Below are 27235 nucleotides of genomic sequence, written 5' to 3' on the forward strand. Positions count from 1 at the left end.
TCAATTAGTTGGTGGACAGGCAGTTTCCTAAACACACAAAATGGAAGCAGCAAGATGATGTACTACCCTAACCTTCCTTTGTTAAATGGAAACAAATGGGCCTCTCTGTGATGCATCACTGATTATCCTCAATGTCTCTTTGTATTTCTAAATAATGTTATGTTACAGCTTTGCAAGGGTTTTTTGAAGACATAAAATCTAAAATGTGCTAGGCACAGCCCCTCTGGGGCTAGTCTCACACACAATGTAATGCAATCAATTGTGTTTGCACCCTGTCTGTCCCATAATGACCAGACTTTCTGAAGAGAGAGGACTTCATTGTAATAAATATAAAAAAAGATTATTGTGACCACTGGCTACTGACAGGATCCTGTAATGATCTATGGCTCCGATACTAACTAAACAACATCTGTGCTGCCTAGGATCTCCATAAGGGCTGGCCTGATCTAAGCAGTCCTGGGGATAACGCTGACAAGGGTACCTGACTGCACTATCCCCTCACCACACCTCAAAGGACTGGGCAACTCTTAGTCTGACACAAACTTCTACAGCAGTGGCAGAGGTGCAGAGAGGGGAAACTTCTTGCCCAAATATTCTGTCCAGCCATTTGGGAATCAACCAGTTGTAAAGCTGGCCCTGCTTCTTCATGAAGCTGAACTTCTCACCCAGTGATTTCCTCACAAGGCAAGGAAAGCTGGGAGGCGGGAGGACGTTAAAAATGCCTCTCCTATTCCTATGCCAAAGAAAATATTTCAACTCCTTGTAGTCAGGGTATAAGAGCATTGCAATTAATACTCAGAAGTTCAAGCACAGGAGTTACAGACGGAAGACAGAGAGTGACTACTGCAGTATTGTTCCCTACAGTAGATTCCCCAGAGTTTAAGCCAGTCTAGTTTTAATTGACACAAGCAAAAGGATTTCCACAATGGTTCTAGGGAGACTGTTCCAAAGCCTAAGATACTCACTATTAAAAAATATTTCCTGACATTCATCCAAAATTTTCCTTTGCTCAGTTTCATCCTCCTACTCCTATCTATACCACATTCTACAACATAAAGCACAGGCTACCACTAGCTTTCCCTAGCAAGACATTTTTAGACAATTTGCTTATGTGCACTGAATACACTCTTTTCATTGGCTGGATACAAGTATATGATGTACAGTATTCTCTGAGCACAACATACATTTGTTTTGTACAGCAACCACTGAATAAAGCAGAGACCAAAGAGAATTACAATGGTAGAGGCATTGATGTATGAATAGTTAGAGGAGCAGAAGAGGATATCTCATAATTCAGCCCCAGATTGCACCCTCAAGAAATCACACTGAGTTTCCCAACCGGTAAACATCTTGATAAATCCTTATAAGCATGATGAAAGCAGTTTGCACAAATAGCATAAGAGTACATGGTGGATAAAATCCCAGATACATCAATTCTTTCTTGTAGACTTTTGCCGCACTGCATTTAGCTGGAGATACAATAAGGTTCTATTGCAAACACTATCAGTTAGTTAGCTCAAAAATACATGTAAGAATCTTAAAAGAAAGAAAAAATAATTACAAAGGAACTATAATGTAGCAAATAGCTCTTAAAATATTTTACAGTAATAACTGAGCCTTTCATCTTCAAAGTGACTTATAAACATTGACTCAACAAATAATCATTAATTTAGTTTCACAAAGACCCTGAGGAGTAGTATTATCCCCAGATGGAAGAAAAAAAGCATAAGGAGCTCATCCTGAGAGGTGCTGAGCAGCTGCAACTCTGAGATTTCAGAAAGAGTTGCAAGTACACGGTGCTTCTCAGGATCAGCCCCTGTAAGTGATATCTCAGGCATGTAGTAGGTATGATGTTCAGGAGGTAGGAACAATCTTCAAGGCTGATTTAGGGTTTGTTTTTGCAAAATCAAAATCTGTCCTCCTCAGCTTATCCCTGGTGCCCACACTCTTCCTAGCAAAAATAAATAAATAAATAAAAATCCCTCTTTATTTTTAATTGGTAAGTATTTTACCTCTTTAAATACCCAGCGACAGAAATACAGGGATGCTGTGTGCTGTTAAACAGGTGCCATGTTCCATACGGCATTTAAAAAGTCTGTATCTATTTGTGAAGTGCTTTTGTATCTTTTTAGATTATAAAGTGTATATAAGATGTATATGTAGGTTATTTTGCAAACTACAAACCTGCACAGAGAATAAGATTCTAGATTAGCACTCCAATAACAGGAAGACAAGTCACAGTTAACAGTGCCATTCTGTCTACTGCTCTGCCTATAATGAAATATTGTAGATGTCTTGTAATGATGTTCTCTATTGTAAAATACAGTATGTATTATTGCCGGTCAATACATAGATGCAACACAGATTGAGTTTAAAATATAGGGGAAACAATCTCAGAATTTTTTTGCTTTTGTCAGATGCACATTTAATGTTATTTTTTCAAGGTAACATAATGCTGGTAAGTGAAATAAAAGGTCATTGGCCATTGTGCAATGACTTACACCCTGAAAAAATGCAGAAATATTTGAATATATTAATCCATATTGTATTTTGCAGTGCTTCTATTAGGTCATACTTCTGGCACTTAATTAAGGTATTTTTCTTTTTACTGGGATGTATCATATTTAAATAGATTAGACAAGAACAGGAAAGAGTTATTTAAATAATAATTTTGTGGGTCAAGAAAAAATCTAAATGTAGAAGAACTTATTTTGCCACTCATTTGAAAACTATGATTTGTAGCTTCAGAACAGAACCCAAAACTGTTGCTGAAAAAAAAAAGATACAAAATTTCCTAGTGTGGACAACAGCTATAAATGGAGCCCAATCATCAAGCTTCACCTTTCATGTGCTCACAGCATCTAATATTAAAACTTTGGGCCTCACATAAACATGTCCTCTGGCATAGACTATTCTTCTAACCCTGCCCCACACACACTTACCAGATTCTCATCTTCTTCAAAAGTAGTGTGCTAGGCCTGCATAGTGGATCTGCCTGTAGCCAATTCTGGGTAACTGTGGCTAGGGATAAACTTGTTTCAGGATAAACCAACAAAAAGTTATTTTGCAAGTTGCATCACCTCCCTCCCCTACAGCTAATACGAAGGGATGCCCCAGTCCTCCTCTGTCTGTCTCTCTCTCTCTCTCTCTCTCTCCTTATTTCAGACTCTGTTTGCCTCACTTTCTGTCCTCACAGGGTATCCTGGCTTATAGAGATCACTGCTTGCTCTTACAGGTACTTCCCACCTACTGAAGAGTGGTGCATTATACCCTCCATATCAGCCAACTCTGGAAAGGCTCTGCAGAGTTGCTGGGAGTCTGCCTCCTGGCTATAACACACCGTGATTATGTGAAATAGACATGGACAAGGTTGAGATTAAAAGGGTGAAATGATGAGCCCAGAAAAATGACAAGTTTTAGAACTTCTCCTCCTCCTTGCTTGGACCCGTTAAATCTGTAGTTAGTCACTGCCTCAGGGAGGACTGGGCTTCTTAGCACATGTCCTTGTCAGGATCAATAGAGCAAGGGAGTGACTATCCACATGCTGATGCCTCGGGAAACCTGCCACCAAAACCAGGGGGGAAAATAAAGGCAAAAATGTATTTTATTTGTTTGATAAAGGCATATTTTCAAAAAAAATAATCATTTAAGTATCTGAGTAGCTTCAGGAATTTGTTTATATTTTTTCATTTAGGAATGTCTCTCAGGTCCTTTCTTTGCCAGAAGCATGGTGGGCAAAATCAGGAACTCCGGCTTCCCCAATGTATTTGACAACTCTATCGATTATTCAAGCTTTCCCACTGAATACGATAAAAGAGTGATCGAATAAAAATAAATAAAATCATGCTTTCCACTTATTCCATAGGAGACTCTCACAGTGTTGACAAACATAATTGAATTAAGACTCCACCAACAGCTCTGAGAGGTAGCCAAGTATTATTATCCCCATGTTACAGATGGTAAAATGGAGAGTGAGAGAAGGTAAAATTTTCAAAGGCACTGAAAGTGACATATAGAAAGTTAATGAGACTTAGGCTCCTAAAAACTGAAATCACATTTTAAAATGAGACTTAGGTCTTGCAACACCGAGTAGATCATCACATAATGCATATACATATCTGGACCCAAGTCAATTTGGAAAATGGGATTTAGATTCCTAAGTCACTTAGAAGTTTTTGAAATTTTACTCAGAGAAACTGCATGTATTTGCCTTAGACATAATTTGTGACTGTGGTCAAACCAGGAATACAACCCAGATCTTCTTACTCCCAGCCTAGTGCCGTAATCAGAAAAAAAAACCAATATTAATACAACACCTCTGCAATCATGAGTGTAATCTTAGAAATCATTGCATCAGTGGCAGTAACAGGATAGTCCAGTGGTTCTCAAATGGTGGTCTGTGAAGAGATGGCTATTTGCACGGTGTTGGCTCCCCTTCTTGTTTTCCAGCTGCTAAATTCCATTAAGAGACAACTAAAAATACATTAAATACTTCCTTTTATTACTTTTCCATATGAGCAATTTCGCTGCAGTTGCCACTGGGATACTATGTGATGACTAATGGAGAGGAGGTGGCTGCATAATCTTGAACTGGAAGGGGGGTGGTTCATGTGAGAGACTCTCAAGATATGTTTCAACTAGGAAAATGTTGAAGATCCCCTAGGAAAGGCTTATGAAACCAAGCAAGATATAGGGAAATTTCCTCCTACCTGCCAAATTTATTAATGCTTCAGAGTTACTTTCATTCAACAACAACAGAAAACATTCTTAAGGAGGTTGGCTACTTTATGTGCCGCTTAATGAGGACACCAATTAGCATAATTTTCATTATTAGGGACATAATGACAAGGGTTTAAATGGTGTTTGACATAGGCTGAATAGTTGTGAAAATCTAAACCCAGGTCTTTTAATACAGAAGGTACCAATTCTTTGAGAAAAGACAAAATGCATGTGAATAGCATTTTTATTAGGGATATAGGAATTACAACTAATAATAGTAATATAGAGCTATTCATGAGCACATCTCAAAGACCATCACAACAGTTTTTAGTGTATTTGTCCTCACAACACCCTTGTGAGGTAGGGAAGTACTATTATCCCCATTTTACAGATGGGTAATTGAGGCACAGAAAAGTAAGTGACTTGCTTAAATTCACAGAGGAAGTGTGTGGTGCACAGGGAATTGAACCACAGTTTACCACTTCCTAGACTGGTGCCCTAACCATCCTTACCATATCAGATCAGACTAGTGGTTCATCTAATCCAATTTCTGGCAGTGGCCAGTATCAGACACTTCAAAGGTAAATCCAAGAAACCAGCTGGGCAAAAATAGAAGCACATGTCCATAGGAAAAGTTTCTTCCTAACTTTCTGTCAAGTAGGATTGACTTATTTTCCAAGGCATGAAGTTTTATATCCTTTTCATTCTTTTATATTTTTTTCAGTACAGGACTTGATGTCATTTAAAGTCTTTGCAGATAGCCATTTAAAAAAAAAAAAAACAATCTCCTAATCAGACTGCTACTTACTCCTTTCATTCTGTCTTTAGTGGTGGGCATGGGCTTCTCTCAAATCTAAAGGTATGTAATTATCCTGTAAATAGAGCAATCTTAATCAAAGTTGCCTCTTTCAGTTGTTGCTGCCATCTTCCTTGGTTGTTCAGCCTTCCCCCTCACCTGTTCTTCAGAACCACCTCTCATTTTAGCATCACCTCCTAGCTTTTCACTCCTCCTTTCCTCTCCAGGCCTTGCTAACATCTCCCATTTAACTTCTCTCCCACCCCTCCAACTGTGTCTCCACCCACTCCTCTCTCATCACTTCCTGACTGACATTCCATTCCCCTCCCTCTATCCCCACAAACATTCCAATCTATACCACCCTCCCTCCTTCCCTCTGCTGCTGGCTGCCACTCCATCCTGCATTCTGCCTTCTATGCCAATACTGTCTTGATTTAAACCAGCAATCTAAACCAGCCTGCTTTGGGAATCTGAGAAGAAATTCTATTTTCATCAAAATAATCCAGAAATGCAGGAGTCATCTGAGATAATATGTGTCCACTGCGATATCTCATTAAAGATGATTCAACTGTACAATATTTATTATTAGAAAGGGAGGGGAATGTCAAACCATTTGAAGAATACCCTCTTTTAAATTCAAAGTGGGACAAGAGTAATGTCAGTTAAATGCCTTGTTACCTTAACATGTCTGCAGGTATCCTCAAAATGTCTACCTTGCCTTCCAACCAATGCAGTTTGACATACGTCCAAAAGGTGGAACCTTCGAGAAAAAAAATGAAATGGCATCAGAACTCTTGTGCTTTGTTTTATTTTTATTCTCTCCCTTGGCCACATGCACCTCTAGTGTTAGGTTTCTCCAACCTAGAATTGCTGCCGCTTAGTGCTACCCATTTTGGTAGAATCCTGGATTGGGATTTTCCAATGAAAGGAAGAATCTAAAGCTCCAGTTCTGTGCTGGACTTCAGTGAGGCCCCAGAAACTTGCCCACACACAGGCTCAGTGCTCTAGACAGGTCACAAATCCAGAGTGTAGGCAATAGTGTGTCAAGATCAAACTAGCATGTTTTTGAATGTCTTATTTATTCCCCTTGTATAATCTCTGTCTACCTCCAACTAGAGGGGAATCACGTCATCATGAATATCCACCTGCTGAGTGGGCTAAATTCATCATCTTTCCGAGTTCCAATAATGCTGCTGCTTTTTGATTAGCTGACATTTGTGCTGAGTATCACAAGCCTCATGATGTCGCCTCCATAGTATTCCTTACTCTTGTGTCAAAGACACAGTGAGTAGACAGAGGGCCAGAGTCTGTCCTGTTACACCAGTGTAACTTTACTACTGGCCTAAGTGGAGTTGCTCTAGATTTACACCAGTGCAACTGAGAGTCAAAACTGGCCCAGAGTCAGATTTCAAACCTGGACCTCCATTTTATTATGCCACTAAACGGGGACTGATCTATTTTGTGATTCTTGCTTGAGGTGGCACTTCTGAAACAGCAAAAAGAAAAGTGGGGGCACAGCAGGTTAGCATAGTAACATACTACCAGACTATGTTGTGGAACTTCTGAACATATCTACCTTCCTACCTGTCTCATGGACAGCTTCATCTGTTAGTAAGGAAAAGAATAGGCAACCGATCAAAACACCTAATACAGAATACTTTGAAAAGGCACGGCATCCTGTCACAGAATTCACAGGAGTGGAATGACAAATAGAAATAGCATAGGTGTAATCTATTCTCATTACAAGATTGCTTCAATATAGTCTACATCACAGACAACCTCCAATACAAGTTTACCTTCCAGTGTGACTACAAAATGAACAAATGGGCAGCACAAGGCAACAAGCATGTGCACAAAGGGCTGTACCTTATATTCATCTGGTACAATTTTCTTCTGTTAGTTTTATCACTGTGTAGTGTTTCTAAAATATCTACGGATTTTAAAATGACATCAGCGTGGTAGAGATTTACAACGCCAACTAAGAATTCACACAATATAATCCATATTTGCATTGACAGGATACTATACCCTCCCATTTCTCCCCAAAGCATGTGTGTGTGGGTCCAGTTATTGTATATATAAATACTATATATTGTATTTGTGCATGCAGCCTTTTCTAAATATTTTTAGTTAGATTGGTGCTTATGAAAGATGCTGGCTAGCTAGTCCTAGAATAGGAACAGTGCATTACAAATTCTCCACAACACCCCACCACGTGCCTTAGTCCTGACCTAAAGCGAACACCTCTAGGGTTACTGTGTTAGTTCTGAAAAGTTCTATGTAAGAGCTAGATATCAATTATTAATATTATACCCATCGCTAATCTGTGAAGACAGCCCCAAGTAGGTGCCATTGTGCTAGTAGCACTTTTGTGATGTAGTGTCCTGTTCACTGGGAACTAGACTGAGATCATTAACCAATTTCAAATAGGCCAACTGCGTCAGGTCTGAACCAGCAACATTGAGTTAAAGCCTTTAGATTCCCATTATCAATTCCCTGAGCTAGTCTCAGAGGGGATGTCTAAACAGCAATTAAAAACTGTCCAGTGCCTTATTTGCTGTTTCTTTGGATATATCTGCACTGCAAATAGACATCCGTGGCAGGCCTGTGCCAGCTGACTCAGGCTCACAGGGCTCTGGCTAAGGGGCTGTTTAACTGTGGAGTAGATGTTCAGGCTCAGGCTGGATCCCAGGCTCTAGGACTTCGCAACGGGGGAGGGTCCTAGACCTGGGGCTGCAGCCCAAGCCTGAACATCTACACCGCAGTTAAACATCCCCTTAGCCTGAGCCCAAGTCAGCTGGCACAGGCCTGCCACGGATGTCTATTTGCAGTGCAGATATATCCAAAGAAACAGTAAATAAGGCACTGGACACTCGGTCAGGACAGGTGAGTTCTATTCCTCGCTCTGCAACTTACTGGTCAGGTGACCTTGGGCAACACATTTCACCTCTGTTTCTCCTTGCACCCTTTATCGGTCTAGATCATCGAGCTCAATGGAGTTCTAATCTTGCTTAGAACCTTTAACACAAAAAAAAATTAAATATTCTTTGCATTTCAGTGGTAAAGCCCTGATTTATATCCCATATAACTCCCTGGATCTAATGACACTGGATGGCATGTAAGTCAGTGAAGAATTTGCCCCTATAAACTGAGGGTCTGCTTCTCCACTTCCTTACACCTTGTAGTCATTTACACGTTTGCCAAGTTGGTATCCATCACAACCTGAGTGGGAGCAGTTTATACTTACTTTGTTCTCACTTTAACTATGCAAAGTGCGAGGCAGTGAAAAATACAGTATTTGGGCCAAACTGTGTATTTAGTTGCAGACATAGAATGGGGCTCCACGGGTATGAATGAGCACAATTTGTTTTCTAGTTGTTTTATTGGCATAAACACAATATTAAATGTATCATAGCTCAGTTTATAAAGATAGGGATTTTCTTGCTAGATCTCTTTATAATAGCTTAGACTTTCCTTTTATAAAATCATTATATATATTATACATACCTCATATTGTACCTGGTTATCTTTTGTCAGATAATGAGGCTGTCATTTTGTAGAAATATTGAAAGAAAAAAAAGGTAAACATGCTACTGATATTAGCTCTGAAGTGCTGGGTAATTGTAGAGGGCCCTGGGCAAAAACAAAACATAGATGTGCAGTAGTTATAGCACATCTTGTCTTAACTTGTCTTTGTTAGTGCACGTGAAAAGGTTAATGCTGTTCAATTCGTGGCATCTTTGAAATCTAAACTTACCCACAGTGCAGTTGATGTGATTCCTGGGAGAATCATATTACTTACAAGTTGGTTAATTGACATTCATATTACTGAACAATGTGCTGGTGCATTATATATAAAAAAACCCTAACAGATTGCTATTAGTATGCTTAGCGCAAGATAAAGCTTTGCTGCTGTCTACCAACAGCATATGGCAAGGTCTCAGCCACCTACTAACTATAAAGGCTTTAACTTACTAACCAAGACAGATACCAGGACTGGGTCCCTGCAAGGGCTCTTCAGTGGCATGTGTAACAATTTTAAGGAATAAAACTACATTTAAAGTGGAGTAATTTATGATGATTTAAATTCAATACCAATTAAAATTCTATGGGGCTGATTCTCCACTGCCTTGCAGAGTCAGTTAAAGTGAGAATAAAGTAGGTATTAAATCTGTCAGTCAGGCTGTGATGGATACCAACTTGGCGAAAGTGTAAATGATGACAAGGTACAAGGAAGTGGTGAAGCAGACCCTCAGCTTATAGGGCTAAATCCTTCACTGACTTACGTGCCATCCAGTGTCATATAATCAGTGGAGTTACAAGGGATATTAATCAGAGCCTTACAACTGAAATTTGAAGAATATTTAAAACAAAGCTGATCTTCTGCTATTCCCAGGTGATTCCCCTGGCTCCTGGGAATGGGCATCTCCTTTTCCTCTCCAGGCTCCGTTTTGTTGTCCGCCTTCTAACTGACAGGAGGTTCTGACAACTATCTCCTTCCATGTGGGCTGGGGGAGTTATTCCTCAGCACCAGTGCCGGTAGCTGCTCTTCTATGCACTGTGTCCAGCATATATGAATGAAATAGAGCTGGTTCAGGCTTGCAGGGCTCATGTTACTGTTCTAAAAATATCTATGCAGACATTTTGGCTGAGGCTGAAACTAGGACTCTGAAGCCCACCTCCATCCCTAAGTTTCGGAGCCTGAGCTGCAACATCTACACAGCTTTTTTTAGTACAGTAGCACAAGCCTGATTCTGTTGACCCAGGTGCTTAGATGCGTTGCATGGACTGCCGCTTCTGTGTAAACAAACCCAAGGTGACATAGGAGCCTAAGTCCCATTTTTCAAAAGTGAAAAATTTTTCGGCACATTTTTCAAAAGTGGCCATTTTTCGGCACTTAGGAGGACTTTCAGTGGAGGAGTTCAAAGAGGCTTACGCTCCAAAATACCTGCATAATTTTTTAAAATAGGACTTGGACTCCCAAGTCACTTAGGTGCTTCTGAAAATATTATTCCTGTCTAGAGGCGAAACCATTTTAGCATCTTCCTAGATAACAAAACTCAGGCCTGTAGGCCTTTTCTACACTAAATTTTTCTTGTAAGGATCTAGAGACTAGAACCACAGTCTGGAGAGCCTGAGACAGCTAATGTTCCACAATGCCACACACAGGTTACTCTATGAAGAGTAGGTGCCAAGGGATATGCTGCCCAAGAGACCCAGAGTGACAGTAGCCTGTGGCCCTCTGATTGGTCAAGCACCCTATTTAACCCAGGTTTTGTCCTAGGAAATTGTCTGTGTAGTCACACAGATTTTGGCCTGCTGCAATACCAGGCTTTGCTTGATCAGATCTCCAATCTCCAACTACAGCCAGACTACAACCCTGACTCCTGCCTCCTGTTTCCAATCTGGTACTACCTCTGGTCTCCCACTCCAGCCCGACTCTGGCCTCATTCCTGCTGCTCAGTTCTAACCTAGTACAGCCTCTGAACTCCAGCCTGACTATGACACTGACTCTTGCCTCCTGATTCCAGCCTGGTATTACCTCTGGTCTCCAACCCTAGCCTGACTCTGACACGGACTCTTGTTTATGGAACCTGGCTCTTGTGATTACTCCAACTCCTGCCCAGTGACTACCATCCCTCGTGGGCAGACCGCAGCCCAGCTGTGACCACTAGCCTGACCACCTACACCTATGCCATGGTCCCTTACAGTTTGCCCACACCTACTTCTGACCCCCTGCATGGGAGCCCCGACCAACCCCCTGGAGTACCGGATTCCCCACTAGCAGGTCATGCAACTCTAAACCATTCCAGTGGCTCAGACCCTAGCAGAAAATCAGACACTCTGAACAGCTAACACAGTCCCAGGAAGAAAAGTCTGTGCTCCAGGCCTAGAATTCCATGCTGTAGGCCACTGCCCTTTGAACTGAGCCCCACAGTACCATAACCCGAACATTTTGATACTAACCACCAGATGTTCAGGGGGTTCCTGAACCAGTGCCATCTCTTTTTCCTGCCCCGCCCTCAACTGTATCCCACCAACAAGTCCAGGGTGGGATTAGTGACCAGTTTGCTTACAGAAGAAGCGCTGGACTGGGACTCCCCCATGCTGGACCAAAGCAGCCCAGTGTTAAAGGACTGGAATGCCTTCCTGCAAACATTTTCCATAGTCTTTGATGACCTCATCACACTAGCTCCATAGAAACAACACTACGAAGGCTCCAGCAAGGGGCAAGGGCCAACAGCCTTGTATGTTGCCCAGTTCTGGCAACTCTCAGCTGATGCTGAGTGGAATGAGGCAGCCCAACTGCATCATTTTCAGCATGAGCTCAGTGAGGAAGTAAAAGACGAGCTAGCCAGCACTGAGAGCCCGACGCATTTGGATGCATTTATCAACCTCTCTCTCCACATTGACATCCGGCTGCATGAGCAAAAGGAGAAGAGGAGGGGCACCCTGCTACCAGTCCAGCTATACCCTACACCAAAAACCTGAGGGCTCAACCAGGAACTGATGTAGGTTGATCTGGAACACCAACCCTGATCTTGGAAGAAATGGAACAGTGATGCCACAATAACCTATGTTTTTATTGTGGAGCACCAGGATATACTCTTACCTCATGCCCACTGCAAACCTCGAACCCTCAAGAAGTTGGAAAACAAGTGCACCCAGGCCATATAGGGGGAGCAGGCCTGGGCACCACCCAGATGCTGTGCTAAGGAACAAATCCTCAGCCCTCAAAAGAAATCCAATCCAGGACACATGGGTCCTCTCCACACTTCCAAGTATAAATGGAGTTACATACTAGGGATGGGGACAAGCCAATTGCCCCCCTCCGGGGCTCTGATCAATACCAGGACTATTGATAACTTCAGAGATGTCAAAGTCACTCAAGCACGATGAATCTCCCTTGTTTAAAGTCTACATCAGTTTTCGTAGAAACAACTAATGGGTCCCTCCTGTCCTCAGGGCCAGTAACTCAAGAAACAGTGCCCCGAGAGGCTGTAATCTTGGGCCACGGGGAAGTGCTACAGTTCAACATGATCCATTCCCCAAATTTTCCCCTAATTCTTGGCATCACCTGTCTGGAGCAGCGTGACCCTTGCATGTCCTGGACAGAAAAAAGAGGATCAACTTCCCTTCTGACTACTGCCAAAGGGTCTTCCTGTGCAGAGGAGCTAGCCCCAAACTTCTTGTCCTGGGCTCCTAAGGCCGACTGGAAGTGACCACACCTGTGGAGTGACTCCAGCTGGTGGCAGCTAGCCAGAAGGAATCATTCCCAAGCCTAAATCCCCATCTCCCTGAAAAATATTGGGATTACGTGGACATTTCAAAAAGAAGAACTTGGACATGCTACCTCTGCACCAAGACTATTACTGCCCTATAGAAGTGCAACCCAGGGTGAAGGTCCCTTATGGACAGATCTATTCAATGTCCGAGCCTAAACTGGCAGCCCTTTATGAATACATCTAGGAACACCTGGCCAAGGGCTTCATGCAGTGCTCCACCTTCCCAGCAGGGGCTCCAGCTCTTTTCATCAAGAAAAAGGATGGGACGCTATGCTTTTGCATAGACTATTGGGCCCCAAACCATGTCACGATCCAAAACCTGTATCCTCTGGCTTTGAGCTCAGAGTTACTAGATTGTGTGAGGTCTGCCAGAATCTTCACAAAACTGGACCTCGGGGGTTCTTACAAATTAGTGCACATCAGGGCAGGAGACGAATGGAATTCTGTGTTTCGAACCCACTATGGACACTTCGAATATTTAGTAATGCCATTGGGGCGGACCAATGCTCCTGTGATCTTTCAACACTTCATGAATGACATATTTAGTGACATCCTGGACCAGTATGTAATAATCTATCTCAATGACATACTTGTGTTTGTTCCATCCTGGAAAGCCTATGAAAGCATGGCCTATTTGTGAAGTTGGAAAAACTGTACCTTTGACCAGTCCTTTACAGAGGACTTCTTGGATTACATCCTTTCCACAGAGGGTATTAAGATGGACCCTCAGAAAGTGGAGGCCATCCAGACTGGGCTCAGGTCCCACTAGATTGCCAAGGTTGTTTGGACACCCAAAGATCACCATGCTTTCAAACAATTCAAGGCTGATTTCACCACCATCCCAATTCCAGCACATCCAGCCCTGGCCCAGGCATTCATAGTGGAAGCCAAAGCTTCCAATTTAGCCTTGGAGTTACTCTCCCAGAGGCATAATCTGCATAACCTGCACCCTGCACCTACTATTCCCAAAAACTCATCCCGGTTGAACAGAATTATGAAATATTAAATAAGGAACTATTTGCAATCAAATCAGCCTTCAAAGAGTGGCACTGTCACCTCAAGGGAGCCCAAGAACCAGTGCAAGTCTTTCCAGACTATAAAAACCTCAAATATCAGTGGAAGGCTCAAGCCTTGAACCAAATACCACTCAGGTGAGCGTTATTTTTCTCTTGGTTTGATTTTTATCATCACCTAGCAGCTGGGAACCAGGAATGGGAAAACTGACACCTTATCCCGAAAGAGGAATCCTACCAAGAAAGCGAGGAGCCTAGAATCACCCTGCAACTAAACACCAAGACCTGCTTGATGTAATCTGGTCCGCTTTGCAGGGTGATCAGTTAGCCCAGGAGATGATGGATGAGCAAAGAGACAGAACCAAGAGGCAGTGCTCCACACAGGAAGGGATCATCTACCTCAATGGTCACATATACTTTCCAACAGGGTGCCCCCGGCTAGAAGTGCTCCTTCTCTGCCATAACACTCCACTCCTGCCAACAGCCTGCCACTTCAACAGCCTTAAGAACTTCCACACAGCTTTTCATTTTTTCGGGTGGCCCATACTCCGGCCGAAGTTCAGGACTATGTTAACTCTTGTGACATGTGTGCACCCACCAACACACCACATGCTAAGTCCCTCAGCACCCTAGTTTCCCTGGAGACCGCTTCTAGACCGTGGGCCTCAGTCACCCTGGACTTCATAGTCGAACTCCCCGACTCACACAGAGGTTTTGACTGTTGTAGACCAACTAACCAAAATGGCATACTACGTCCCCTGTAACAGCCTGCCCTCTGGTGAAACAAAGGCTCAATGCCTAGTGATTATATGGTCCACCTTCATGGGTTTCCAGCCTGTGTCACCTCAGATCGAGGCTCTGCAATTTGTCACATGCTTCTGGTGTGAAGCATTCCGGATAATGGACATTCATGCTTTTACCTCCTTCATGTATCATCCCCAGATAGATGGGCAAATGGAGAGGGTGAGCCAAGTATTAGAGCAATACCTGAGGTACTTTGTCAACTCCCATCAAGACAACTAATTCTCCCACCTGCCACATGATGAGTTCTGATATAAGGCAGATTCCCTTCTTTGACAATTATGGTTACCACCCTCACTTCCACCTGGCTTTGCCAGCAGCCTCCCCAAATCCCACAGCCTCTGACTGGGTCTAATGAATTCACCATATCCAAGAGGAACTTAAGGATCACCTCAAAGATGTGAAAAGGGACTATAAGTAAGGCTACGAGTTTGTCATGGAGGTTACAGAAGTCACAGATTCCATGACTTTCCATGATCTCCATGATTTCTGCAGTGGCCGGTGCAGCCTCTGGGCCAGCAGCAGCAGTTTGGGTATAGGAGGGGGCTCAGGACTAAGGTAGGAGGTTAGGGGTGTGAGAGGTACTTACCTAGGGGGGGCTCCCTGGCTCCCACTGGCATTGCCCTGCAGCTGCTAGGCGGAGGAGGAGCCAGGCAGGCAGCTCCATGCACTGTCTGTGCCCGCAGGCCCCGCCCTTACAGATCCCATTGGCTGCGGTTCCCGGCCAACAAGAGCTGCACAGCTGGTGCTTGTGGTGGGGAGCAGCACATGGATCCCCCGGCCCCTCCAAGGTCTAGGAGCCAGAGACATGTGGAGCTGGGCAGGGAGCCCCTGCCAGCCCCGCCAACCCTCCCCCACAGCACCAACAGGGGTCCCGGGCCACATGCCGCTGCCTTGCCCACCCCAGCACCAACAGCATCCCAGGCCCTGTCCTCCATCACTCGTGGTGCCCCCAGACTGCCCCCCCAGAGCACCCATGGCCCCCCACCCAAGTTTTAGTTAGGAGTATATAGTAAAAGTCATGGACAGGTCATGGGCTGTGAATTTTTGTTACTGCCTGTGACCTGTCCATGACTTTTACTAAAAATACCCATGACTAAAACATAGTTTCATCTGTAAGTGGTACACAAACCAGGAAGGCTCAGCACTCATGGTAGGGCAAAATGTCTGACTTGCCACAAAGCACCTCCGTACAAACAGGCTGTCCTACAAGCTAGACCACCAGTTCCTTGGATCTGTCCAGATCTGTCAGCAAATCAACCCCTTCGCTTTCAAATTACAGCTCCTTTGACCTTTTAAGGTACATTCCACTTTCCATGTATCCCTCCTGAAGGCTTACACGGAGGACCCATTTCCCCATTGGTCCCAAAAGCCATCCCCACAAGTCCAGCTCCAAGGACATGAATAATATGTAGTCTATGCAATCCTCAACTCTAAATGGCGGAGGAGGAGACTGTACTACCTAATTGACTGGGAGGATGTGGTCTCAAAGAATGCTGCCCATGTCCATGCCCCTCACCTGGTAGAAAGGTTACATCAAGACCATCCAGATAAACCTACCATGACAGAAAAGGGGCACCCCTGAAGAAGGTGGAGGGTGATGTAAGGACCTAGGGACTAGAACCTGGGTCTGCCGAGTTACTTAGGTGTTTTTGAAAATGTTATTCCTGTCTAGATCAGAAACCATGTTAACATCTTCCTAGAGAACAAAACTCATTCCCTGTAGGCCTTTTCTACACGAACTTCTATTTAGTTTAAACAGTATCCCAGACTATAAGGATTTGGGAATTAGAATCCAGGCCTGCAGAGCCTGGGACAGTTGACATTCCCACAGTGCCACCAGGAAACCAGATGCAGCCAGAGCGCACCATGCAGAGTTCATGCCACAGGAAGTGTTGTCCAAGAGACCCAGACTAATGGCACTCTTCAGCCCTCTGATTAGCCAAGCACCCTATTTAACCCCAGGAAGTTGTCCGGGCAGCCAAACAATCTTCAGCCTGCTAAAATGTTGGACTTTTTTTGCTCTCCTGACCTCAGGCCTCTAACTCCAGCCTGACTCTGACCCTTACTTTTGCCTCCTAATTCTAGATTGATACTACCTCTCCGGTCTTGGACTCCAGCCTGACTGTGATCCTGACTCTTGCTTACGGAGCCTGTCTCTTGTGATTCCTCCAACTCCTGCTTGCAACTACCGTGCCTGGTGGGCAGACCTCAGCCCCGCTGTAGTCACTAGACCAGACCACCTAAGCCCTGGTCCATAACGCAACCATGTTAGAAACTAGTGTGGTCTTGCCTGTGTGAATGGGTTGAATATACATGATAAGGAAATCTGTTCCAACCAGGGATTTTCATATGTAGTATATTTAAAATATTTAATTTAGATTTCATTGACAGTCTTTAGAGTAGTGTTAACAGTGCTAGTCCAATATCCTGGACAGTGTGCATTTAATGGTGCTAGTCCCAGGGTGAATGATCACATAGGGTAGATTTCATTTCCCCTGAGAAACTGGATTTAATGCGGGTGATGTGGATAAAGACTGAGTATTAATAGATACCCCCAACCAACCAGTGGCTTCCGTATATCTGTCTTTCAACTGCTGCTCCAACTTCAGGGCTGAACTAGTAGTCTCAGTCACAGGCACAGCTAGGTTGTGCAAGGTGATTGTGCCACTCCAGCAGCATCCTCTCTCTGGCTCAATCCCCAACACTACCCTCTGTGCTAGTGTATGGTGCACGAATGATAAGGAGGGTTCTTCTGCTCCCAATGTGAAGCCTCCCCAAATGGCTTAAAGAGGTGCAGAGGTCATGCAGATACCAGATTGATTGTTAAGACCACCTATGACTCAATTCTCTTACTTTTTTCCCAGCTGTATGTGGCTTTGGAGGACTTAGCCTTAGAGGATTAAATGATCTGACGTCCTGCACAGCTGCACCCATACATGTGCCAAGGAGAAAACCCAAGGTTGCAGGTTCCTCCCTATATTGTCAAGAGATAAAAGGATTTGTGGTTTCTCTAATAAGCCAGAGATACAGCTACTCCAGTTCTCCCCCACCCAAAATTTATCATCCACATTTTCAAGAGTGTCCATTCTTTTTGGGGGTGCCCAGTTTGAGGAACCAAATGCCTGATTTTTAGAGGTATTGGGCCCTCGCTGCTGTCATTAATTTTATTTGGAGTAGGGAGGACTCAGCATCTCTGAGATCCATACCCAAGGCATCTCCCACTGAGCACCAAAAAGTGGGGCACCCAAAAATCATTGGATGCTTTTAGACAGCATTGTCATCTATATTTTAGCAAAGGGTCCACTTTGCACACAACTTTCTCCCACAAGGGGGGTCACCTCCTCTGCGGCAGTGTCCCCCCATCTCTTTTTCTTGACTATACAGGCATTATCCACCCACCCTTCGGTACCCAGTGGAGATTCCTCTAATACAGCCAGAGACTACCTTACATGATGCGGATCCACCCATTTAAAGAGGATCTGGAGCAACCAGTGAAAGAGCTGTCCTGTAAAAGAGCAAGGTCAGAGATGATGGAGAGAGTCAGGGCCTCTGACCCCTCGCAACCCCCCTTCCCCCCACACCTTGGTGTGTCCATGGGGCTTGTTGGCCAAACATGCACTTTCATTTGTGTGGGAAGGTAGAAGAAAGAAAGAAATTCTGGGGGAAATGTCAACAACATGGATGTTAGAGAAGGGTATGATCTGGCCCATGATTATTTCTAAGCATGAAGACAGCCATTAGTGTGTATGCATTCATTGCCAAAGGGAAAAAAAAGACAGGTATTGGTTAACAAGGGAAGAAGGTAAATCTTATAATATTATGCTTCTGTATCATGCCAAAATAAAGGTTGCAGTAGCGAGTGAAGCATTTAAAGGGGAAAATTTCCACTGTACTGTTAGTAACACATTTTTAGATTCAACCTTCTTCATTCAGGGAAGAGAGATATCCTTATGCTTGCTGTTGGTGTCTTTTCAAAAATAACTCTAATTTCTCTTGCTATTTAATACATGGCAAAGCTCTTGACAACACTCACAGTCTATATTAATTAAAGCCTAGGTGGTTGCAGCAGTCTGAGCGGGAGTATAATCCTTAAGATTCAGTCCCCCCTCGAAAGAAAAAAAACATGGTGATAGTTCGCCTGACAACAGGGTAAACAGATTATTGTGTTATTGCTGGCTGATTGCCGGAGTTATTTTGGAGCTTCATAATTCATTTAAAGAGATTTTTGACATTTATGAAATGACTTCTATAATCAACTGACAGTGCAATATCCTATAATTGTTCAATTAAAAATGACTACTAGTGCATTCATTTATTAGTAGAATCAGATAATTGTCTTGCCACTAAAGAGTACTTCACACTTTGCGCATCAAATGGAAATGTTTGAGTATAAATCTGTGACACAGCAGCCAAAGTCCTGGGGATTTTTCAAGTGAAGATGTAATTATTACAGACCTCTGAAGTAAATATGGTTTCATGTGATAATCTTTAAATGGATTGTGTGTGTCTTACAAGAAACACTTCTGCATAAACTATTGCATCCGGTGAGATGGACACGAATGCATTTCCTACGACCACCAAAGATCATGTCATTTTAAAAACGGACAGTATAAAACTCACATCAAAATCCCAAAGCTGGATTCAGCTCTCTCCATTCTCATTTATCTTTTCATTTCTTTGGAATGCAAGTTATTACCTAGGTAAGGTGACCAAGAATGACTGCATTGATAAATCATTTTTGTATGGGAGACTCCTCTGGGATTTGAATTCACAAGCTACAACTTCCAGACACACAAACATATAGGGCCCGATCCTGGAAGATCCTGAGTGTGTGAATCCTAAAAGCTAACTGAAGTCTATGGAACATGAGAACCGTAGCACCTTGCACAATTAGGCACACAAAGAGTTTCAAAAGTACAGAATTTCTCTTCAGTACTTGCATTATCACAAACCATCGGCTAAGCAAAATCATAAATCAATTTTTCATTAAATAATAAAAAAGCTTTGTACATCGAGTAGGTAGAGATCATATGGAAAACTATGTAAGCAAATCACTCAAAGGCAAGCGACAGCAGCAACCACTTCACAAATATAATGATTTTTTTTAATTATCTTTCTCTTTCATAGGACAACATCTCAGAATTCTTGGCTAAAACTCACAATTTACAATCTGATAATGATAGCTCAACAAATCCAGTGCATAGGCACTGGATAGAAGATAATGCTTAATTTGAGGCTGCTACAGTATAGCATTTAGTAGTATGTCATTTCAGATTTCAATTAAGCTTAAACCCCTTTCCCCATACCATACCACTTTGACAATAGCAGAACACAGCCATATTTTTCATCCAGTCACACTACTTAGACTTCTCTATATTGCATTCCATCCATTGTTCTCAAAGTACTTTAACAAACAATGAATAGTTCTTTACAACATTTCTCTGAGTTAGCCAAGTGTTATTCCCCCCATTTTAAAGATGGGGAAAGCTGTGGCACAGAAATGTTTTGGCAACATTCTCAAAAATGACATCGATTTTTGGAGACTGCAATTTTTGGGTGCCCAATTTGAGACACTTAGGACCTGACGCACAATGCCAGATCAACAAATCAGATGCAGGTGTTTGGTTCAAAATCAGGCTCAAGCTGGTCACCAAAGAATCAGTGGACCTTTTGGAAAATGTTGGCATTAAATGGTCACCCAGGAAGTCCATGGCAGAGCGGGGAGCAGAACTAGCCTCCAGTCCTGTGCTGTAACCCCAAGAGCATCCTCCTTCCCACTGATGAAAAAAATAAAAATCAATGTGTCCTCATATCAGACCAGCTTCTGTATAAAGCTTTGCAAATGACCCATCAAGGATACACTGTTTCGGTGACTGGATTATTTGCTTTTTTTTTATTTGTTGTTTTAAGCTCATTTTTCTTCATGTTGTATGGATTTTAGAAAGACTTTTGATAAAGATGGTCCTGGCAGCTGGATGATGAATATTATTTTCTTAACCTACCTAGCTTTGTCAGCCACCTGCGACTGCAGCCTGCCACATGTTGGAAGCAGCTCATTAACTTTCCCACAGCTTCCCAGGAGTTTTCCTTGTTTTCTTTCACCTTGGGTATATGTTGCCTTCTCACTGAACAGTTAACAACATGAGTAGGCAGAGTGGGCTTTGGCACCACAAGCATAGCACGCTTCAGGCAGCCTCCCTGCTAAGGCTCAAAATCTCTCTTAAACACATTAAGCAGCCCATTTTGGATTGATAGTGCAGTAATTATTCTGCTTCACCCTAAAAACTATCCTGGGGTAATTGGCGCAGACGAAAATTACCCAGAGTCCTCTGCCACCTGGTAGTTAAGGAACGAATCCAGGGAAAGATAAGTGAAGCAGGAAAAAAATCGGCACTTATTTGATTTTAATCTCACCACTTTGCAAGCATTTAAATTGCCTTAATCAGGTGGCTGGCTCCCAGCCTAGCTGGTAATCTGTTATCAAATTTGAAACTAGATTTTTTAAAATGTCAGTGTAGGCTGAGAATTGAAGTCTATTAACAGTTATGAGCCTCCCTCCTAAACTTCCATAATCTATGTATTAATGATCCCTTTTACAAAGCTGTCAAATATTACTTTATTACAACTATATATTAGTAACTTCAGTGTAAAAGCATGATTTAATTATTTATTTTTTAAAAAAAAAGATAGGATCCTCTCCCCTCCCCTTCACACACACACACACACACACACACACACACACAATGCAAACATTCTTAACACTGAAACCTGATTTTTTTCTGAGGCAATAACTTGAGTGTATGGAATAACCTTGATAAATGTAATTGAATTTTTCTCTGATAAGATTAACTAGTGGTAATTGTGAATAGGGAAGGTCTGACCCACTACAAATGAGATGTATGACGAGCTGAAAATAATCAATTCCAGCCCCCCCCCCCCCAGTTCCCCCCCACATAAAAAAATTGAAATAGTAATTTTGGGCCTGGCAGGATGAAGTATTTATGTCTGAAATGTTTTTGTATGTGCTGTTTACATCTTATCTTTTCAGTGTGTCTAATTGTGCTGAGCTCAGTTTAAAAGGAGATCAACACATTTAAACCCCTGAAGGCTTTATTAAGGGAGGGACTTAATGCTTTACAAAAAAGGGGAATTTACATCCTTTGACAAAATTTAGCATAAATTTTACTTGCCATCCTTGACTAAAGCCTCCCAAAATTGTAATGTCTATTGAATTGCTTTGAAAAACAAAAAAACCTACCTGGACACTCTGAATTACTGATCATGAGTAATGAGAGTAAAGAATTGTGTCTTTTTATGCTTCCTGGTCTTGGCATTTTGTCTCAAAGTGTTCTTGTTCAGGCTACACCAATCAAGCAAACAAGAACACAGTTCATAAACAGGCTTCAAAGTCCTATTTTTAAACTCTGCTAAAATACATGCTGGCTTTGTGCTTTCAGCATATAGAGAAACACATGTAAATACAGACAGAGCATTCCCTTAACTTGCCCTTGTTTTCTCAAAGCAGGCAAACTTTTTCAGCAGAAATAAAAATGTGTGTCATTTTTTTAATTACATGATGAAAGTCAATAAACTATGTCTTTAAAACAATACTACAGTTCATTTTTCTCTTCCTCTCTCATTGTCCTATAACTCTGACTGTTGAACTTTAGTGCTGTAGATCAGGCTAGAATAGAACACCAGTGACAACTTGGTATTCATATTCCCTTCATTGGGTCCTGTGTAGGTTCTGTGAAAGATTCTCTGGAAACATAAAATCTACCAACAATGAAATTAATCACAAAAGTACAAAAGAAAAGCAGCTGGCAACCAACTACTGAATAATGCAAAATGTGCAGATTTAAATTACTTGTCACCTTTAATGTATACATATCTACCTGCACACTCTCTCTCACACACACACACACTTGTGCTATAATCAGTAAATATTCTTCACCGTCTATAAAATAAGTATTTTAATTCAGGATAATATATATTGGAATTACATCAAAATTAAATACCAGAGGAGTTCATGAGTAATGTTACTGTAGTAAATACCAAAAGGAATTAAGCGCAATAGGAAAAAGATGTACCTCAAAAGCAGAGATGAAAACAAAAACAAAAAGGCCTATTATAATAGCGCAGAAAGTTATGAGCAGAACCAATAAAAATATGTGCCAGTAGCTCTGTCTGCACATACTAAGTATCTAATTAGTCATCAGGATCAAATACAATAAGGAAAGAAAGTTAAGTCTCCTTCATTTATGTGCTCATTAGAACATTGATTATTTAAAAAGAGATTACATGAAAAAATTGTAGAAAAAAATCACTGCCGAGATTCTTTGTGCAATTTTGTTGGTAAAGTTATAAACCTGCACAGTGCAGATTTTTTTAAATTTATTTTCTTAACCAATAAAATAGACTAAAATGGAAAATTGAAGGTCCAGAATTACTTGCCTTGCATTCTGAAGTTTCTTAATTCTGAGCTGCACAGCCATATATCCTCGAGAGCAAACGAGAATCAGATGTGCTTCATTTCTCAGTTTTTGACAACCTTTATTATTCCGTTTATCTGCTATTCATAGTGAGATGTTTACATCTCACTTCCCAGTGAGATCCTACTATCCGCTGTGGGTCAGTTTAAAATATTGGGAATCAATAGGTTAAAAAACATCAGCCAGCATTAAAAAAAGGCAGAGCCAGAGCAAATTCATCGAATGTCAAAAAAATAAACAAGAGTTAAAAATGTAATAAGACAATAAATAAAAGGCAGAAAATTATATATATATAAACCAAAGAATTATTTGAAAGGATATTCAAATACAAGGCTATTTAGAGCACAAAAGGTAGTGAATTTCATGCAGGTTGGCAGAACAAACCTTTTGAAAATGTAATAGAAGGCATGCATGATAATAGTGCCCATCAACATTAAGGGAGTAGAGAGCTGGTGGGTGAAGCTGGAGAACATGTGCAGACAAAAGTCAGTGCAAACCTACCTTGTTGTTTTGTTTTAATGTATTTGCCTAGGCATTCAAGACTGTTTAGAGGCTGAGGACAGCATTCTGATATCAGATGTACAGTCATGTATCATTGGCCACCTGTAACACAAGATTACTATGAGTTAACTGGGCCTCCTTCTATTCTTTCTCCTTCACAGACAGGCCATGATAAGCTTAGAAGGAGAGCGGGTCAAAGAATTTTTGATGGAACAATCTTTCATTGAAGAAATACAGTCTTGTCAAAAATCAAAACAGTTTGTAGGAATATGTCAATTTTGCTTAAGTTTTCAATGGGAGAAAGTCTAAACAAATCATTTTGACTTTCTTGTTTCATTTCAATAAAATAGAAACAAACATTATCATTTCATTTTTATTTGACTTTTATATGATAGTAAATTAATATTTTAATATACTGATCTATTAAACATTATATATATATTTAATATTGTGTGTTATTTTAAAATGTTTTGATATTATTGAAATGAAACTATTTGATGCTTCTGAATTCAAAGTTTTCTATGCTTCTATTTTGTGGAAAAAATCAACTTTTCTTTCCAGTTTCAAAATGTTAGAATTTCCCACAGAATAGAAATTCTATTTTCTGACGAGATCTACTTATGAATTAGTTGACCACATGCTTTCATCCCTTCCAATAACTGCCAGACTTAAGTTTTTAGTGGAGATAGGCTAAGCTTAGAAAAAATGAATCTGGACTATGAACTCTTTAAAGTTTAGAGGCCATTTGAAGACAGGATTTTGTCTCAGACCCCTGTTTAGTTTTTTATAGCATGAATTAAAGTTTTTAAAGACCTCACCTCCTGTAGGCCCAGCTGGCTCTACAGATCAATACTGCACTAGCAGAACTGATGTGTATAGTGTATATTACAGCATCAGATCAGAGTAGGAGCTCGCTGGCCAGTGGACATTTCATATGTTTCCCTCTCCATTTTTCCAGCTTTCTTGATGCACTTGACTTTTATCTCTGCCCTCCTTTATGTCTGTAGCCCCTGATAGCTTAGAACTGTTTGCAAATTTAATGAATGTGTATTTCACTTCAGACTTCAGATCACTTATAACAGCCATTAAGTTAAATAGTTACCCAATACTGTCCCCTGTGGGGCACCACTAGTCACTGCATTCCCAGCTATATATGGTATCATTTACAACCACCCTTTGTTTGCAATAGAAACCTGGGGGTATAGAATTTATCATCAGTCACAGCTCATTGTTAGCATGGCCTGGCAGAGAACCCCTTCTATATACAACTTGGCAGGAAGAGCAAACACCACTGCAAGGTTAGAGAGAGTGGCAAACTTTCAGGCTGAGAATATAGAGGCCTGTTGCAGACAAACTAGCGATGGTATCACAGTGCGTGCAATTCATCCTTCCCTAGAATTCATCTTGTATACTTCATCTCATTCTTTTTGTTAAGGAAGGTGGAAAACAGTAGCTCATTAATTGTGTTGCTTTTAGAATCCTCATTTGTCTGACCACCTTCCTCTTTAGTCACTGATTCCAACGTTCCATCCTCTTTATGTCTTTATAGAGGGCCAAACTCTGGTCCCTGCACACAGCCCAGGTAAATGCACAGTCTGTAAGAAGAGCTTCCTAGAGGTGAAGACAGGACAGACTTCTCCTCCAGAGGCCTTGAGACAGCAGCAGTGTCTCTTTGTGGCCTCTAGTGTGGGTTCAGGATTACACCAATCCTCCCCTCAATCCATGGATTAATTGGCTACATCCTAAATTTTTCATAGCTTGGCCCCCAAAACCTCCCTCTGTAAGCTCCCATGAAGAGGATACAACTCCCTATGCATCCTGCCCCCCCCCATGCAACAGAACCAAACAGATGTAGCTCATTTTGCTGTTACCTGCTTTAACTTTTCTCCTACATATAAACTTGTAACGCTGACAGACTCCCGGTCATCGGCAAGCGGGATTGAACCTGAGATCTCTGGAGCTTAGTGCATGAGCCTCTACTGCATGAGCTAAAAGCCAACTGGCCCTTAGCTAAGACTGTAGAGCAGACTCATTAATCTCTAATTGGTCTCTGTGCCGCTAGATGGGACAGAACACCACACTCTGGAGGTGTGTGGGTTACAAACTGAAGACTTCTCTTTCCCAGTTCTGTTCCCCCTCCTATTGTCATTTTCAGCGAAAATTGTTCTTTGCTTTCAACTTGAGTTGTACTTTGTGATAGCAAGTTGCCACTGCTTCTGGTATTACTACCTTTACAATGCAACTGAAGTCCATTGTGTGTTGATATCCTTTAGAGTCCTCTGTCTCACTGTAACCATTCGTGATGTATGTGCACCCAGCCTGTTCGCTTCTCATGCTAGCTGTCTTTTTAAACACATTTGCACAGTATAGAACCATGTCCTATTGCTTTCTTTGATATGGAGTATGTAAAATTATATCTGAAAAGATTCTTCAGTAGACAAGGGTATATTCCTAAATCGTAGTAAAATTCTGCTGACTCAGACATGCTACTTCATAGTCTGAGGAATCAGGCCCTCTTGAGACTGGATCTGACAAATTACAGATTCCAAAGCAAGCAGCTCCACCACTTGAGGTAAAGGAGAATCTTCCCCAGTAGGCAACTGGTAAAACTGAGATTATCTTTTAGGTTTCCTGCCACTGTAGGCCAAACACACTGCAAATAATATGACATTTGACAAAGGAGTACCTTAAAATATAAAGTTTTCTTAGCGATGGATAAACAATTCCAATTCTCGGTCCTCTGTAGCTTCATTCTTGTCTCCACATGGATTCTATGATAGTTGCTTAAGTTCCAACTCACCCATTTCAGCACGATGAAAGTAACAGGGGCTGAGGAGAATTTCAACATACAGTGGAATGAGAACAGCTACTTTGACTGACTAGAAGAATGGAAAGTTGAGGGCATCTACGAAACAAAGATCAGCCTCCCTCCCGCCCCCTCGCATTTTCCTTATCCATATTGAATTTTGGATAGCTATGATTCTTTGCACTAGTCAATAAAAACTAATAATGGCAGAAATGAGCTGCAAGATATATTCATAATAGAAAGAATGGGAAAGGGGACTGACCCAGATAACACTCCCTCTCAAATCACCATCTGAGTCTGTGTTGGTGAGTATCTGAGTGTCTGCTGTGGGGACAGTTTGACCATGTGCTTGATTGGTTGTTTGAAAAGTGTGAATTGGGAGTGCTTTGTTCCAGGTGAGCCTTGAGTGGGCCTGACCATTATAAAAAGCCAATCAGCTGCGAACCAGCTGAGCAGTGAACAGCAGAGAGGCTAACAGGGAGTTTGCCTGGGGAGAGCCCACTGAGGCTTAGATCTTGCCGGCTTCTCTGAGTAGTTACTACAACTCCTGAGGAAGCTCACAGAAGAAAGGTAATATGGATGGGGAGTATTCATCTGTTGTGACCTGCACTGGATGTGCCATGTTTGTCTTTCTTCCACAGGACAGAAGTGACTTTGTCTGTACAAAGTGCAAGCTGGTCTCCATACTGGAAGAGAAGGTTCAAGATCTGGAGTAACAGGTATATACCCTGCGTTGCATAAGAGAAACTGAAGATTTCCTGGACAGATGTCAGGATATGCTTCCATAGACACAACGTTCTGAAGATTCAGAGCAGGCT

At 41.9% G+C, this 27235-nt stretch overlaps 1 long non-coding RNA gene across 1 annotated transcript in view; it reads right to left on the minus strand.

Moving 5' to 3' along the window:
* Positions 1 to 2343: 2343 nt before the first annotated feature.
* The window catches only part of LOC122460720, a 64794-nt gene continuing 39902 nt past the window's right edge, over positions 2344 to 27235 (minus strand). Inside the window, exons 2-3 of the long non-coding RNA XR_006282187.1 lie at positions 6194 to 6275; positions 2344 to 4473 (exon numbers count right to left, since the gene is read on the minus strand). This is a non-coding gene — a long non-coding RNA (uncharacterized LOC122460720). The remainder of the gene's footprint in view (positions 4474 to 6193; positions 6276 to 27235) is intronic.

Source organism: Dermochelys coriacea, chromosome 1 (assembly GCF_009764565.3).
Source record: "Dermochelys coriacea isolate rDerCor1 chromosome 1, rDerCor1.pri.v4, whole genome shotgun sequence".
NCBI classification, from domain to species: Eukaryota; Metazoa; Chordata; order Testudines; family Dermochelyidae; genus Dermochelys; species Dermochelys coriacea.